Raw genomic sequence first — 16,411 nt, forward strand, 5'->3', positions numbered from 1 at the left:
TGTTTGTCTCAACACCGTCCCATGAGGACAGCAACTGAAGCAAGTGAACAGGATCACAGAATCACAGAATGTTAGAGGTTGGAAGGGACCTCCAGAGATCAAGTCCAACTCCCCTGCCAAAGCAGGATCACCTAGGGTAGTCTGCACAGGAATGGATCCAGGTGAGTTTTGAAAGTCTCCAGACAAAAACGCTCCACATCATCTCTGGGAAGCCTGTTCCAGTGCTCTGTCACCTTCACTGTAGTTTCTCCTCATGTTCAGGTGAAACCTTCTATGTTCAAGTTTCTATCCATTGTTCCTTGTCTTATTACTGCACACCACCAAAAAAAGCTTGCCCCCCTCCACTTGACACCCACACTTCAGGTATTTATAGACACTGATCAGATCCCCTCTCAGTCTTCTCAAGACTAAACAGCCTCAGGTCTCAGTCTCTCTTCAGAGGGGAGATGCTCAAGTCCCCTAATCACTCTCATGGCTCTCTGTTGGACTCTCCCAGCAGTTCCCTGTTTCTCTTGAATTGGGGAGCCCAAAATGAAACGCAGCATTCTAGGTGTGGTCTCACCAGGGCAGAGAAGAGGGGGAGAAGAACCTCCCTAAACCTAGGATAGCTCATCCTCCTTTGCTCTGTGATTGATAACCAGATAAAACCACATGCTAATGCAGCTACACAAACTGGAGCTCACATGCCCACAAGCTCTGTGTTTAAGAGCATTGGAGTCCAGCTGTGCAAATGCACCCAAAGGTTATGGATGGGTCCTGGTTTTGGGGGGTCTTCAGACAGAGAGAGCCCCCCCAGAGATGACACATGCACAGTTTAGAGCCAAACAGTGTACAACTACCTCCAGGATGGTGCTGATGAGATTGAAAAGGAAACAGAACCACAAAAGTTGGAGCTCCCCCACCAACTGAGGCCTTCAGAACCTGTGAGACCTCATGGATCCACATTGGTAACTATCTCTTTGCTTTTGTTATTCCTTGCTTTTCCTCCTTTTCTATATTTCTAACTTTTCCCCCTGCATGAATAAGCAAAACAAAATTCAAGTACTTTTCTCAACCAACCACTCAGTTCCATCTCTGTTTCATTTGGGGGATCCATAAAAGAACGTTCTCTTCTGTGGAAGCAGATTGAGTCAGTCTGTGCTGAGATGGTGACTATCATTGGTTCCCATAAAACAATCCAGCATGGTGAATAGAACAGAATAGACCAGGTTGAAAGAGACATACATAGAATACATACATACATAGAATAGACCAGGTTGGAAGAGACCTTCAAAATCATCACGTCCAACCCATCAACCAATCCAACACCACCCAAACAACTAACCCATGGCATCAAGCACCCCATCAAGTCTCCTGAACACCTCCAATGATGGCGACTCCACCACCTCCCCAGGCAGCCCATTCCAATGGGCAATCACTCTTTTTGTATAGAACTTTTTTCTAACATCCAGCCTGAACCTCCCCTGGCGCAGCCTGAGACTGTGTCCTCTTGTTCTGGTACTGGCCGCCTGGGAGAAGAGACCAACATCCGTCTGTCTACAACCTCCCTTCAGGTAGTTGTAGAGAGTAATAAGGTCACCCCTGAGTCTCCTCTTCTCCAGGCTCCAGACCTTTGAGATCAAATTCAACCCATCATCCAACACCACCTAATCAACTAAACCAAGGCACGAAGCACCCAGCACCCCATCCAGTCTCTTCCTAAACATCTCCACCACCTCCCTGGGCAGCCCATTCCAATGGCCAGTCACTCCTTCTGTGAAGAGCTTCTTCCTAACATCCAGCCTAAATGTCCCCTGTCACAACTTGAGACTCTGTCCTCTTGTTCTGTCACAGGTTGCCTGGGAAAAGAGACCAGCCCCCACCTGGCTACAACCTCCCTTCAGGTAGTTGCAGATAGCAAGAAGCTCTCCCCTGAGCCTCCTCTTCTCCAGGCTAAGCAACCCCAGCTCCCTCAGCCTCTCCTCATAGGGCTGTGCTCCAAACCCCTCCCCAGCTTTGTTGCCCTTCTCTGGAATTTGCAACTTAAGAGGGACCTACATTTCTTTAAGGTTGTTGGTTTGGTTTTCCTTTTTTTTTTTTAAACCATTCAATGAGCCACTTCTATATTTAACAAAATTTGGTAACGAGAAAATCACGTTGGAGAACAATAAAAAACTCTACCCCTTGGGATTTTAATATGAACACACTTCCTGCTTGTGCACATGCCCCAGTTTTCCCTTGTCTCTTTTCCAAAGGATTCATGCACTAGCTTGCACTCTGGGAACACCAAGGGCACACTTAAATAGAGCTGTTAGCACTGTCAATATCCATACAACCAGGAACTTTGGTAAATCAAACCTCCATCCCAAAGCATTGCTTTTTTTATCACAGATCAACAAATATCTCTGTTCAATGCAGAGGAGCTGTATGACTTACCTGATGGTTTTCCTTCCACTGAAGCACATAAGTCAGGAAACGAGACTTAATGGATTATCAGACCAAAATGTCTCAATTTTTGAGTTTTTCCTTCTGAATTGTTTTGGACTTGGTCAAGTGACTGCAGGAGATCCTGTGCAGAGAGGGCTGCCACAATGGCACCAGAATGAGCTGCTGTGCATATGGCATTACCAGGGTAATGCCAGGGCAAACCAGCTGCTGAAGTGTAGAACTCAGCTTTGCCACACATTTGGAAGTTATTTGCAGATGGATTTATTATCTTTTTTTTCCCCACAAGTCCATTGTTCCCACTCATACAGCAAGCTGCTTTTATACATCAGCTTATTCGTGGTGGTTCCTGGACGCTCAAGAACTGAATGAAAAGGCTTTGGAGATGCCCTCTACAGTGCCCTATAAGACTACCTCTATCACCTGACTGAAGAAATCCAACAACCAGTAGATGACACAGTGGTCTTGGCAATAAAATCCACCCACTCATCCAACAAACCTCAAGAAAGCAAAACAACACCCACACAGAAGCAACAGCAAGTAGACTGTGGTAAGATCAACCTGTAGCTTTATTCAGACAGGTGCAGGTTGTTCAAATAAGTACAGAGACAAATACATTCAGTGTTAAATGTGAAAATGTTGGGGCACTGCAGATTGAAGCATCTAACCTCCTCCACTTCCAGCACAGCAGTGACACTCAGGAGAAAGCTCATAGTCAAACAGAAATACAGTATCTGCAGTACAATACATACAAAATTACCAGGAAAGTAATTGCTTTGGTATAAATGGTTGTCTTCAAAGTTTTCTCTAGCACAGAAGTCCCTTCAAAAAGAATAAGAATAAATTTACTGCATATGGATTTATTCAAAGCTAGCAGATTCAATATAATGAAATCCTCCTAAGTAAATATCTGATAAGGAAGCAAATGCTTAGCACTTGACCCCAGGAGCTGGGATTTCTTGACACATGGCTGTAATGCAAAGCAGCAGGAACTTAAGGACTGCTGGCACAGAGGAGATGAGCAAGGAAAATCTCAAAAAGAGGACTCCTGGGAGGCACAGAGGCAGATGGCATGGGCAGCCCACACCTTGGTTCATAAACAGACTGAAGGTACCAGTAGTGGCAGAAAATATTCTCTCTGGGGGACTCCTAAACCCCTCTAACTCACAATCCATGCTGTAGTCATCCTTTGCCAAGGGCCAGGGGAGACCCTGCATGCACCTAAAATGATTATCTTTTGCTGAATTTTCCCTCAGATATCTTTGTCCTGTTGCCCTAGATGTGAGCAGCAGCACACTTTGGTTTTCCCTACAGTCAGATGCTCTTTGTGAGAACTTTAGTAGTCTCTTAAAAAAGAAAGGAAAAGAAGGTGCCATTCAGTTGCATCAAAGGATTTTCACACCCATGACACATTTAAACCTTGTCCTGATCATTGTCTCTGTTACTAGACATCCTACCAGCTCAGGAACTGAGGGGACTTGGTGCCTTGCAAGGCTAAATAATCTGCCATCCAGTGGGCTCCCTTGTCCTTAGGATGAGACTCCCCTCTTCCACAGATCCTCCCACATCCCAACTTTATGGTATGTCAAGCTCATACAAGTGTTGATACAACAAACACAGCAGGAGTCCCGTTGGTTAGGGGCAATAGCTGGGGTAGCAAATCCTGCTCATGTAGAAGTAACTGATACCACAGGCCAGAAACTGTGGTGACCACTTCTGTGGTGTCATGGAAGATGAAATGCAAGAACTCTCTGAATCCATGTTATCTCTGCATACAGCATGTCACTTAATTGCCCAGAAAAGCCTCTTGGAGAAGCATATGGCAAGTTTTCCCATGAAAAATGACACTGCTTAAAGTCTTTTCGAGCTAGAAACCGCTCAACAATATCTATCACTACTGACATCTGGGGCATAAGCATCAAAGCAGTTAATTCACAATTCTAGCCAGAGCCAGTTTCCTATAGCCATTGATACCCAAAGTGGATAACTGCTATGCCAGAAAGCAGAAGCATTAGAAGAAGAAAAAGGTGAAGAAGCAGCCCATGCAGTAATTCCTGAGAGCAGTGCTGCCACTCCACAAATCAGCTCTACCAGCACTCAGGTCACCATCGATTCTGGTGCAAACCTTCAACCACCCCTTTCCATGTCAGCATCCACACTCTGACCTTCTTTCCAAGTGCTTGTGCCAACTTATGTCCCTCCACTAGACCTCACATCAGACAAGTGAGATGGAGCAGTCCTACAGTGTGGTAGCACCACTTTGCCATGGGTCACGTACGTGAGTGTTTACAATACCCAGACCTGCCAAAGCTGTATCCAGGATTGCTGAGGACCCCTCTTTAGCCTCCCACATTACTAGCCTTTTGAGGCAATGCTTCTACAAGCTATTATACAAGATACTGCAATGCTTCTACAAGATATTCATGACAACCACCAAGACAAGCCCCCAGCTAGGTCCCAAGCCAGAAAAATAAAGGCTGTGTGTGTGTATCTGTTGGTACAACTGCAGATCACCTTTAGCACTGAGCTCAGCTTCGCAGCTGTGCTAATTAATTGCTTAAAGAGTTCTCACCACCTCACCATGACGCAGAGCGAGCAGCCAGTCACACTCCTCCACTTGCTGCCGCAGTCACATTACCTGCTCTGCTCAAGGACCTACTGAGGCTGGTCTCCCCATCTGTCCTTTTTACAGATACTGCATCCCCCTGCTCCATCTCTGCCAGCCATGACTACAAAGAGCCAATTCACAGCAAGACTTTAGAAGAAACACTTTCTGTACTCATGGCCTCCCTGTCTCTGGCACCCCAGCAATCAGCAGGAGCATCAGTTCATCTGCAGGGTTTCTAATCACAACAACAGTTTTGGGGCAAGGCTGATTTCTTAGCCTGGTGCCCCACCTCTGTTTTGCACTTGCAGCTATGGAGAACACACACAAGGACTCAGGACCTTCCAACACACAGCTTCCCTCAGATACTTCAGAGTGCTCACCCGCACCACACCAGTGTAAATCGTCCATCACCGTGCAACACGAGCCCGCTAAACTCCCCAAAATCTGTTGCAATAAGGCTCCTGGAGGGGCTGAATCACTCCATTACATCATTTGTCTGTGAATTCTTTCCCTAGCCCTTTCCAGTGGCTCCAGTACTCTTTCCAGTTCATGAGGCTAGGACCCATGATAACTTTAATTCTACAGGTGAAAGGCATATGGTTCCTCCTCCCAGCACCACCCTTCCTTGGAGATACCCACAAACAGCAAAAGACTTGTAAAAAAAGATTTCACAGTCCTATCCAGCAGGGCATGGCCCAGAAATGACATGTCACTTCACAGGCTGACAGATGGACACCCCATGTAAAACTAACCCCAACCCTGTTTTGTGACTGCACTTGGGCAGTACCTGGCTTCTGTTTAAAAACTACTACCCTCATTTCTCAGATTTGCCCTTAGAATTGTATGAAGAACACTGATGGTTAATGTGTAAAGGTGAACCAACACTAATCTAACCTCAGTGGTAACTTAATGACTCCCATCAGCAAGCCCACACAGAGCAGACCAGCGACCTCAAGCCAGCGGCCAACTGAAGGGCATCTACATGGTTGCAGGCACAGGCACTCTGGGGCTATGCACCATAGCACACTTTTCACATCTATAGATGTCTTCTGCCAACAAGAATGGCTGTAACTTGCACTGGATATCAGCATATGTTCTAGAAATGAATCAGATTGTAACCAATATGTTAGGAAGACAGGCCAGACTCCTGGAGGAGTGGGGCTAGGAGGTGGTTTCTCCTAGCAGAGTGCTTTCAGTTTGAGGCTTGCGTTGAAGTTGTTACATCTACAGCTGTGGTGAAAAATCTTTCCTTAACACTGTTCTGCAATAGCAGGAGAAGCCTGATTGCTTATTGAGTTGTGTAAGCAGAAAGGCCAAGTCTAGAAGTGCCAGAAAACTGCAATTCCCTGCCCTCCTCTGGGAAGCTGCAGGTCAAGGTGGAAGCACAATGGCAAGTACATTTGGCCTGATGCTGCATCTGCTCTGTGGGTAAACAGAGACCGTTTACTCCCTGGGCTGTCATTCTGGCATCTTTCATAACCACTAAACTCTCTTTTAAAAGAAAAATGAGGTTTTATTAGAAAGTTAGTGGACAATCCAAATGTCAGGGTGAAAATTCCAGAGGAAGGTTAAAGCCTTTTTGTTTTGGTGGGTTTTTTTGATACAGCTGCACTGGAGGTGAATGAACACCAGAGCGTTTTGATTTCCTGCCTGGTTTCAATAAATGTTGCACTCCCAGGCACCCAAGGGATTGCTGTGGTTTGTCAAAACCAATTAATTTTCTTCCACAGAATGCTTCAGGCACCTCAAAATGTCGTTGGAGAGCTAGCACACATCTAAGGAGGAGGGAAAGCTAGCAATCAATTGCTGCTCGGGCTCCACACCAGGGGCGCAGTCCTCCAAACCTGCACCACTGGCAGAGGCAAGGCAAGAGCAAAGGCTATCACCTGCTCACAGGAGGGAGCTGAGGGCAGAGCCAAAGAGAAAATGCCACGTGTTATAAACCCTATGAATATCAACTAGGAACTGCCACTTTTGAAACATGCCAGAAATAAGTTTCCTGAGCAAATTCAGAGCTGAAAGTTTATCTCTCACTTGTATTTCCTAGGATACATTGCTCAGTGCTAACAGATGTAGTAATGAGCCAGAACTGACAAACCAAACAGTTGCTATTAAGGAAGACATTTGGAAGACAAGTCCTGGAGTCAAGATAAACAGATTCCCTCCCCAGCTCTCCATCAGACTCACTGTGCAGAGCAAGGATTTCCCTCACCTGAGCTTCAATTTACCTACTTACAGTGGACAGGCTGTAATGTTTTCCTTCTCTTCAGTACTGAGATGTGAGAGCAAACTTGTTTGCAAGTCATTTTAATAATCAGCCATGAAATGCACTAGATGTAAGCATGGTATTACCATGCTATGATTCTTTTTTCAATGAACACCAAGACACTAAGAGTTTAAGAACACATTGAAACTATCATTTATACTCATAATCAGACATACACAGTATCGATGCTGTGAATACTCTATGTACATACTTCATGCCCAGTAATTATCACTGGATGTTAAGCAGAAGAATGTTTTTCTTCCATGCTAGCACTCTGCAAAAGGAGAGAAGACAAAAGCTGGTTTAAATTTTAAACAGTTCATCTTGAGTACTGCGAGGTCACAGGCAAATCCCTTAAAGAGCAGGAAAGGGAAACAGCAGCTGATGTTCCCAGCTAGCACCACAGTAAGACCCAGCCTATTCACAATGCCCAGGGAAACTGGGAAGCAAGGTTCCTTTGAAGATCTCAGATCCCTAAACTCAGACCCAGTGTCATCCTTGCTGCACTGACAAAAACAAAGAACTTCCAAAATTATAAACGAGAGCATGCTGAGCGGTGAAGTAAGCTCTACAGTGTAACAAATCTTTAGAAGAACAAGGAATAAATCCACCTTTCTTTCTTTTTCTGTTCACCAACCATGGTTATCTTCAATGACCTACTTGTTTTTAAAAGTAATCCAACATTTACCATTACAATCTTCTTTGCTCCTCAAGTCACATAAACCCCCTGCTGTCTCCTCCTTCTCTATTTACCTGGTCTCACATTCACAGCAGGGAACTGAAAAACTGCTCCCTGCCTGCTAGCTACCGGCAAAGGCTTCACTTAGGCATCCAACAGACACTAACTAATGCTACTGCTCAAACAATCACTGGAGTGGCTCCTCTGACAACTACAAACATGCCAGCAGTCCAAGACACCTCACCCAGGCATTTAGGGAACTACCCTGATAGAAATAACCATGCCTCTCACTCACAGCATCTCTTTGAACAGGCAAATCTCATGTTTCATTCAGATAGGATTTTTCTCAGTGGTCTTACTTGGTATTTAATATTTATACTATGGTCAGTGCCCAAAAAGCATGACACTATCAGTTAGGGTAGCTGCTAAACAAACGCACACTAAATCTGTCTGCGATGCTTACAGGTGTGAAAGGTCAGTTAGAGAAAGGAAAAAAGTCAATAAAATCTGAAACCCAGTGAAAACTGAATCACAAAGAGTAGAAGCAAGTATGAATAAAGCCCAAACTAACACCAAAACAGAGAAATCCTCCAAGACACATCAAAACAAAAAGGAGATGCTGCACATATGTCAGCTGGCATTGATCAGTCCAAGAGCAACAGAGGGGAGAGGAGAATCCATAAGCATTGCCATCACCTTCTTGCTACATTTCCTCCTTAGCCTGTTCATTTTCCTGTTTCCTTTCATTCCCTCTGCTCTGGATACCTCTGAAACGATGAGAGAGCCTGGCTTACCCCCAAAACACAAAAGAGTGGAATTTTTCAAGCTCATTGTATGCAGCATTATCAAAGTAAGCTGCAAAGGATAGAAGTATTGGAAAGTTACATCCAGATCCCTGAAGGCTACCAAGATCTAGAGCCTCCCAATAGGCAGTTCCTCCCAAAAGCAGAGCCATTTCTTTCAATGAAGTAAGCTACAGCTTTAACCACAGCACAGGTCCTCAGTCTTCGAGCAAAGCTCTCCAGTATAAGCAGATCACTCCGATTTCAATGAGGAAGACAAAGCTCTCCCTGCCACAATAACGTCTAAATAATTTAAAGGAAATAAGTACCTATAAAACCAGCAGCAGCACTGCAGGCCAGTAGGTCAGCATTGCTGGGGGTTTGAAATGAGGAACCCATTCAGGTTACTCACACCAGATGTCAAAGGTGATCTCTTGTGATGAGAAACAATAAATACACTCACTTAACATGCAGGCTTGTGGCTGCAGTTTACCAGGCTGAAGCCACACTAGAACATAACAACCACAACTGTGCCCTTGAGAAGTCACCTCCAGCCTCTTCTCCCAAGCTCTCCTGCATTTCTACATGCAGAACAAAGGAGATGTGACACATCTTATTGTTTCCTCCATACAATAACTTTCAGCATCTAATGACAGTTTTGTTCTTTAAGTCTTTTAGTACAACCATCTGTTTCAGTGCTGGCAGTTGCAGGTTCCTCCACAGTCCAGTGTTTGGATGTGATTGATTAGCTGCAAGAAAAGCAGGAGTCAGTGATGTCCAATATCAAGCGCTTGCGTGACAAGTCTACTAGGAAGAGAAATGCAAACTCCACAGCCTGCAGCATTTCAAATTGAGGGGGCACTTACTGCCTCTAAATAACATTTTAAATCTGAAATTGTGATGGAATACATACAGGCACACACACATTTTCTATTGTTTTGCCTTGATCAGTGAGAAAGTGATATTTTTGGTTATCGGCTTGCTTCACAAGAGACTGAATCCCAGGCTATATCAATTCCCCTGTGAACGTAAAGGAAAAGAACCATCTGGAGAGAATAATAAACCAATTAATTTTCCATTAAAGACTAATCTATGTATGTTTTTAAGGAGGCAGATTTTAATGATATCCACTTAATTATTCATCCTGCATCCTGGCAAAGTTGGTGGGGATTTTGTCTCGCTTTGTTTTCAGATGTAGTGTGAGGGTAACAATTGAAGGTGGATGACATGGGCTCCTTTGGTCAGGGTCAGGACAAGCTGGCTGAGGAACCTCTCTGGAAGCACTGACCAAGGTCTCATCATTCCCATGGACTCATAGGGCTGTGTAACAGCAACACCATCAACTGTCAGAGTTCCACTGAGCATTCATGATGATCCTCCAAATGTGGTTGTTGACTGGCTTGGTACCTCAGCTACCATTTTGGACGCTAAGTACAGAGCAGCACACTCAAGAGATGCAGGCACCTGAACATCAGTCTGTTGAATGCTGGGCTCATTTCACTCGTCACCAACAGCAAGATAAATCAGAAACGACTCCATAAAACACAACTGAAGTCCCCTCTGATTTTGCTAACTCACCGAATAGCCGACAGTGTATTTGCTTTACAAAGGAATCTGCAAAGTGGAAAGGTTCAAAGCAAGGCCTTTAAGGAGTGTTATTATGCCTGTTACCTTTCTAAACACAGCCCCCTCCAAGGACCTGCTGGCTGTACACATGATGGAGAACAGCCCAGGCTGCACCGCGCTTTATGCAGACTTGCTCAGCTTAACCACCTGCCTCAGTTTCCCAGTGGATGATACTAATGAGCTAATGAGTGTGCATGCCTGCACTTCATTCCAGTTTACACAGTGCTTTCCAGCCAAGTCTCTTAAACATTTGGAAAGGACCAAATAGAGTTTAAGCTAAAATTAACTGGAACATAAATAGCAGAATTCAGCCACTTGGATCACTCCTTTAGAAAACCTACCTGGGACTCTGTTCTTCCCAGCATGAGAACTTGCATGCTAAAGAGATGGTAAATAGTGAGACAGTGCCCAAGCAATCCCTTGCTACTCTTTATTGACTGACTCATTGAGATCAGACTCTGTGACAGTGCAGCCAAGTTTAGCCCTTCCCACCAGCCCCCCGCCAAGTGAGTTGCTAAGTTTTATGATCTGAAAAGGCAATTTTTGAAAAACCATAAATCTGACACACAAACTAACAAACTAGTCACACCTGAGTCCTGCTGGAAAAATCCCTGCCTCAGCTTTCAAATGCTGCAGAACATTTTCATTCACAGCTTCTGTATAAATGGAACAAGTTTTGAGACTAAGAGTTAAGGCATTTTAGCCTCTGAGACTTTTAAGCCCTACAATTATAAAAGCCCATCTTTTTCCACTAAAAACATATATACACACACAAAACCATATATATACATATATGCATACCCTGATCTCTCAAAGCAGGGCTCCTGCATCTGCCCACAGGCTGTACACTGCATTGGCACAATGGCTCTGGTGCAGGATCTGCACCACCCACTGGAAAGGATTTAGCGAGGGGTGCTCACGTCACACACTGAGCAGCCACATACAGCTATAAATTATTCATACACATTACTCTAATTATGCAAATGTACTAAAAGCTGGAGCATATGTTTCCCTGACATCTCCCAGTACAGATACAATATGGTTCTAGTACAGAGAAAGAGTGAGAAGTAAGTATGATGGGCGTAAGGGGGCTAATGACGGCAGACACTGGCCCAAGCAAGGGGTGGCAGAGGATCTCCCTTCTCCAACCAAGCTGCTGCAAGGCTAAGGACATTTAAATGCTCCTCCTTGATAATACATTGTTGGCTTTGCACTCAGTGCTGAACAGAGTGCTGAGGCTGCTGAACGGCCCAGGCAGATTAAAATAAACCCAAGCAGTTTGGAACAGGAATGTGTTTATCTGGCATCGCACACTTCCTCTTATCAAACATGAGGAGCAGGGGAGGGCACAGCGATGGTGTGCGGAAGCAAACTGTGTGCACGCTGGTAGGAGAGGGGGAGGGAGAATCGGGAGAGGAGCAGAAAGGATCACACAGATCATGCATGAGCTTGGGAACCAAAGCACGGAGCTGGGCATCAGCTTGCTGCGGTACAGGGTCCATGCTTTGGTCAGCACCCAGGCAGGCACTAGCTGTTGGAAAACTCGATTAGGTCCTTTCTTTGCAGCATTTGGCAGAAGGCAGGCATTCAGCACTGCCTGGAGCATAAGCAGCTGGCTGTGTGTGTTGTCCAAGCTTTGGGCTTAAACTCCTTCTCTCAACTCTGTCAAGCATGGTGCAGTCACTGGGCATCACTCATCTCCCACTCCAGAGGCTGGAGTTGACTCCTCAGAAGGAAAAGACTAGATGCACTCTGTTATGGTGCTTTGAAGTCCAAACTATACATTATGGTACTGGATTGTGTATCAGAAGATCAGCATCTTACTCTTGATTCTGACGTGCCTAAGGACCACATCACTGTCCTGAAAATGCCCAGCCCACCCGACAGGGCCCTTTGGAATCAGATGTGCTCTTCAGGCAATGCATGCAGGGCACTGTGCAGGGGGGCTCCCATTCTCTAGCATCATTCATCTTAAATCCCATCAACACTTCCCAAATTCTCCAGCCCTGCTGGTCACCAGGTGACTGTTTCTATACCCAGAGAAAACTAAAGAGCAAATTAAACATTATGTAACACCACAGCTACTTGGAAGATTTAGGTTATGCTTACTATTATGCCGGTAGTTACCCAAGATCAAAATAGCTGAAGAAAAAACCTTGGCAGTTCCTTTGATAAGAGTATGTCTTACCTCCTATTGCTGGCATTAAAGAGACTCCAGCTCTGTGCCAGCAGCCTTGTAAGAGATGTGATCACACAGCCACGTGAAACACTCAGCACTGCAGAGACCCCCTCACAGGAGGCATGCTAGTGATGGCAGTAATATACAAGGTAGATGCCACTTCAGCTCTTCAGATCCAAGCCTGATAGTATGCTCATTTTTTTTCAATCCAAGTTCTTGTTCATGCATGGCTCAACTACAGCTCCTCACCTGTGGGTGCCTCAACTCAAGGATGGCCATGCTTTGAAAGACAAGAGGTGATGTATCAGAATGAGTACTGAGCAGAAGGGACAGGGAGGCTTACATGATGCTGTGAGGCAGATGAAGGTGGGGATGCCTACACAGATTGTGGTTGCTCTGCCTCAAGCTCTGGACAGCAGGATTTGTCCTATTCCTTCACAAAAGACCAGATGAATGAACAGCAGCACTTCTGCCAGTCAAAACAAAGCTGAGAAAACAGCACAAGATAGCAAGCAATAGAAGTCAGACACGGAAATCCACTGAAGTAAAATAAGCTGTTGGTTAAAAATGTGCCAAAGCTGGCCATTTCTGCAGTGCCACATTCAGCAGACCCCTTTAGGCAGCAGGCTGCAAAACAAAGGGCACAGCACTGAGTCTCCCCCTTCCCTGGGCTCATCCTACTTACTGTGCAGTCACACATGCTGAGGACCAAGCACAGCTGATGCAGAAGCTCACTGCCTGCACAGTTCACCACATCCCACCTTGGCCTCAGGTTTGGGGCCATCTGGTCCTTTACAGACTGGGTGTTTCCTCGTCACTAAGGCCAGCAGTATCCCTGTCTTCCAGGTGTATATCAGTGAGGCAGATCCACACATCCTCTTGACAGAGGAGGCCACAAAAATGATCCGAGGGCTGGAATTCCTCTGCTGTGAGGACATGCTGAGAGAGTGGGGGTTATTCAGCCTGGTTCTGGGGAGCTCTTATTGCAGCCTTTCAATACTTAAAGCCTTAATACTTATAGCCTTAAGAAAGATGTGGACAGACCTTTTAGCAGGCCCCTGCTAACACCCATCTGCTGAACAGGGCAAGGCTGCATTGCCACCGTGCAGTGCTTTGGGGCAAGTCCTCATCACTGCTGCTGAAAGACAGCCAAGGAGAAGAGCAGAAAGGACGACAGTGCTGAAGAGGATTCACAGCTTTCCTGATCTCATTCTGAAGGCTTTGGCTTCCACAGTAACTGTCAGCAAAGAAACAAGCCCACTAACAGGCAGTCACAGATAAAAAGTATTCGATGAGAAGGAGATGGTCTGACCAGCTAGCTGCTCACCTCAGGAGACAGGATCAGACACAATTTAGGTAATAAGCCAGAAGAGACTTGGAACCTTAGCCTGGCTACCCAGAAAAGGAATTCAACACAAAACTCAGGGGACCTGCTCAGTGAGGCACAAAACCCAGCAGCACACAAGGCTCTGCTGCTGTCAGTCCCACTGTGAGTGCCAGCACAGCAGGACACTGGTAGATTGGGGAAGGGCTGCACCAGCATGGAAAATACCTCAAGCACACATTCTACCTTAGAGTAGACTTTGCAACATGAAGAAACCATCTAGGCCAGCAATAGTACAAATTTATCCTCTTTGGACTAGATTCACTGAATTTTTTTGTGCGTGCCAGAACACTGTAAGGAACAGAAACTTAGTGCAGCTTAGGAAGAAGTGTCAAAACCAAACGTTCTTTCCTGCAAACCAATGAGGAGTTCACCACAGCCACAAAGGTCACTAACAGAAAAAGAATGGAAGTCACAGAGTTGCATTTTTAGTGCAGTATTCACAGAATGGCAGGGGTTGCAAGGGACCTCTGGAGATCATCTAGTCCAGCCCCAGATCATCCAGTCCAACTCCAGTTTTTTATTCTATAGAAATAATTATTTAAAGAATGTCAAGCTTTTCAGTTAGCATGGTAGAGTTCCATGCATCACTGTGCCAGTCAGAGTTAAATGAGCAACCATCTAATCTCCGAGTGCTGAGATTTGTTTTGAGGTATGCTGAGAGCAATGTCCAGCCAGTACAATGCTACACCACAAGGATGCAGAGGGCTGAACACTGACCTGGTCAGAGAATCAACTCAGCAAGGTCCTTCTTACAAGCCCAAGTCTACAGTATTCAGATTGGTAACTCCATCACAGCCAGTCTGATCAACACAGACATTTGTACTTCAGTGCTTCCATGGTCCAGGCTTCAGGAGAGCAGTGAGGTAGTTCCTCACAGAAAAAGGAGGGCCCCCGGCCCCTTTTCAACTCAAAGCTTCTCACTCTCCGCAGCTGCAGAAGAAAAATGGTCCATGTGCACAAAGAAGCAGCTGGATAATTGCCCCAGGGGCAACATAGGAGATGACTGCCTGTTCACCTTGCAGGAGAGGAAGAAAGTAGAAGCACTTGCCATTCAGTCACCCAGCTCCAAGAACTGACCAAAGACTTAAAATAAAAATCACTGCTGAGCAGGCAGTCCTCCAGCAAGATAAAATATTCAGCACTGTTATGTTCCTGGACACTATATTTTTGACAATAAATTTCATGCCTCATATGCCACAGGAGTTATGTGATTTCAGTCAATAACCGAAGAACAGGTCCACATCCTTTCCCAGCAGCCCAAGAAAGGAAATAGGCATAAGCAAACCTGAGAAACCTCAGAGAAGGATAGTTTTATTATTATGTACTGGTCTGTCACTATGATGGTCAGGCCTGAGCTGGAAAGGGAAGATCCACTTCTGGCATGGCACCACCCCCGCTGCTTAAAGGCTTCATAGATCCATGAGAACTGGCAGTGGGATCACCACCTGCATGGCAGATACCACTGAGTTCAGAAAGACCAGATTTGTCTTCAGTACACTGAAGCACTTTTCCCCTACTTTTAATGCCACTCCCTATGCACTGTGTCCCAGAAGCTCCTCTCTGAAGAGACTGTGAATGTCCCAGGCTAACAAAGGCAACTCAAAGGAACATCAGCAAGTTTTGGCAAAAAAAAAACCAAAGAGGCTCTGCTTGACCCATTTTTATTTCTCCTTCTAGCCCTGATACATCCCAGTGGGTGGGATTAGCTCTCAGCTAGGTGGATGTTTCAGCTCCCACTATTCCTCAGGCAGCATCTTTCCCTTCTCCCCTGAGCCTGCTCATTGTGTCAGGGTACGCTGTAGCTCTGCAGGCTGGTTCTGGACTCCAGCACATGCACACATCCTAGCTGCAATGATGGAGGAAGGTGAGCTACAAAGTCCAAGTTATGCCCTTTACCAGAAGGGATTTCTGGACTGAGTCTCAACCTTAAGAATGAGCTGCCATCCACTACATTCCAAGTGTAGTTGCAGCAGAATATGGATTTTTTTAATTTTTATTTTAAATTCATGTCTTAGAATGGGCTGTAGTACCACTGAATGACATTAAACAGCCCCCATACTGCAACCCAGATAAACCTGTGTGCAACTGGTAGGTAAGAGGACTCCCTGTGAGTACAGCTCTAAGTTCTTCAGGACGGAGCACTTTGTGCTATTTCAGAGCAGTGAAACCACTCTAGTTTGCACTGGCAGGTGATGTGATCTTTAAGCATCACTCACTTAATACTGCATTTAAGAATCATCCTCAGTTCCTCACTGGAGATCCACAGACAGCTTCTACTAGTCCTTTGAGTGTTTAAATGGCTCTGTGCTGGAATTTTCAGTAGCTCATTTCTTGGCTTACGCATTCACCAGACACTATAATTATGCACAGCTCCCTCCCTTCACAAGAAGGTTCCAAAACAATTTCAAGAAACCACTTCAGTCCCTCTGTAGTCAGTTGATCTGGTTTTAATCCAATAAA

At 45.4% G+C, this 16,411-nt stretch overlaps 1 protein-coding gene across 2 annotated transcripts in view; it reads right to left on the bottom strand.

The window, feature by feature from the left end:
• Positions 1 to 16,411, bottom strand: part of CACNA2D2 (calcium voltage-gated channel auxiliary subunit alpha2delta 2) — a 239,611-nt gene that overhangs the window by 196,957 nt on the left and 26,243 nt on the right. The window lies entirely within an intron of this gene.

This window comes from Dryobates pubescens, chromosome 1 (assembly GCF_014839835.1).
Source record: "Dryobates pubescens isolate bDryPub1 chromosome 1, bDryPub1.pri, whole genome shotgun sequence".
NCBI classification, from domain to species: domain Eukaryota; kingdom Metazoa; phylum Chordata; class Aves; order Piciformes; family Picidae; genus Dryobates; species Dryobates pubescens.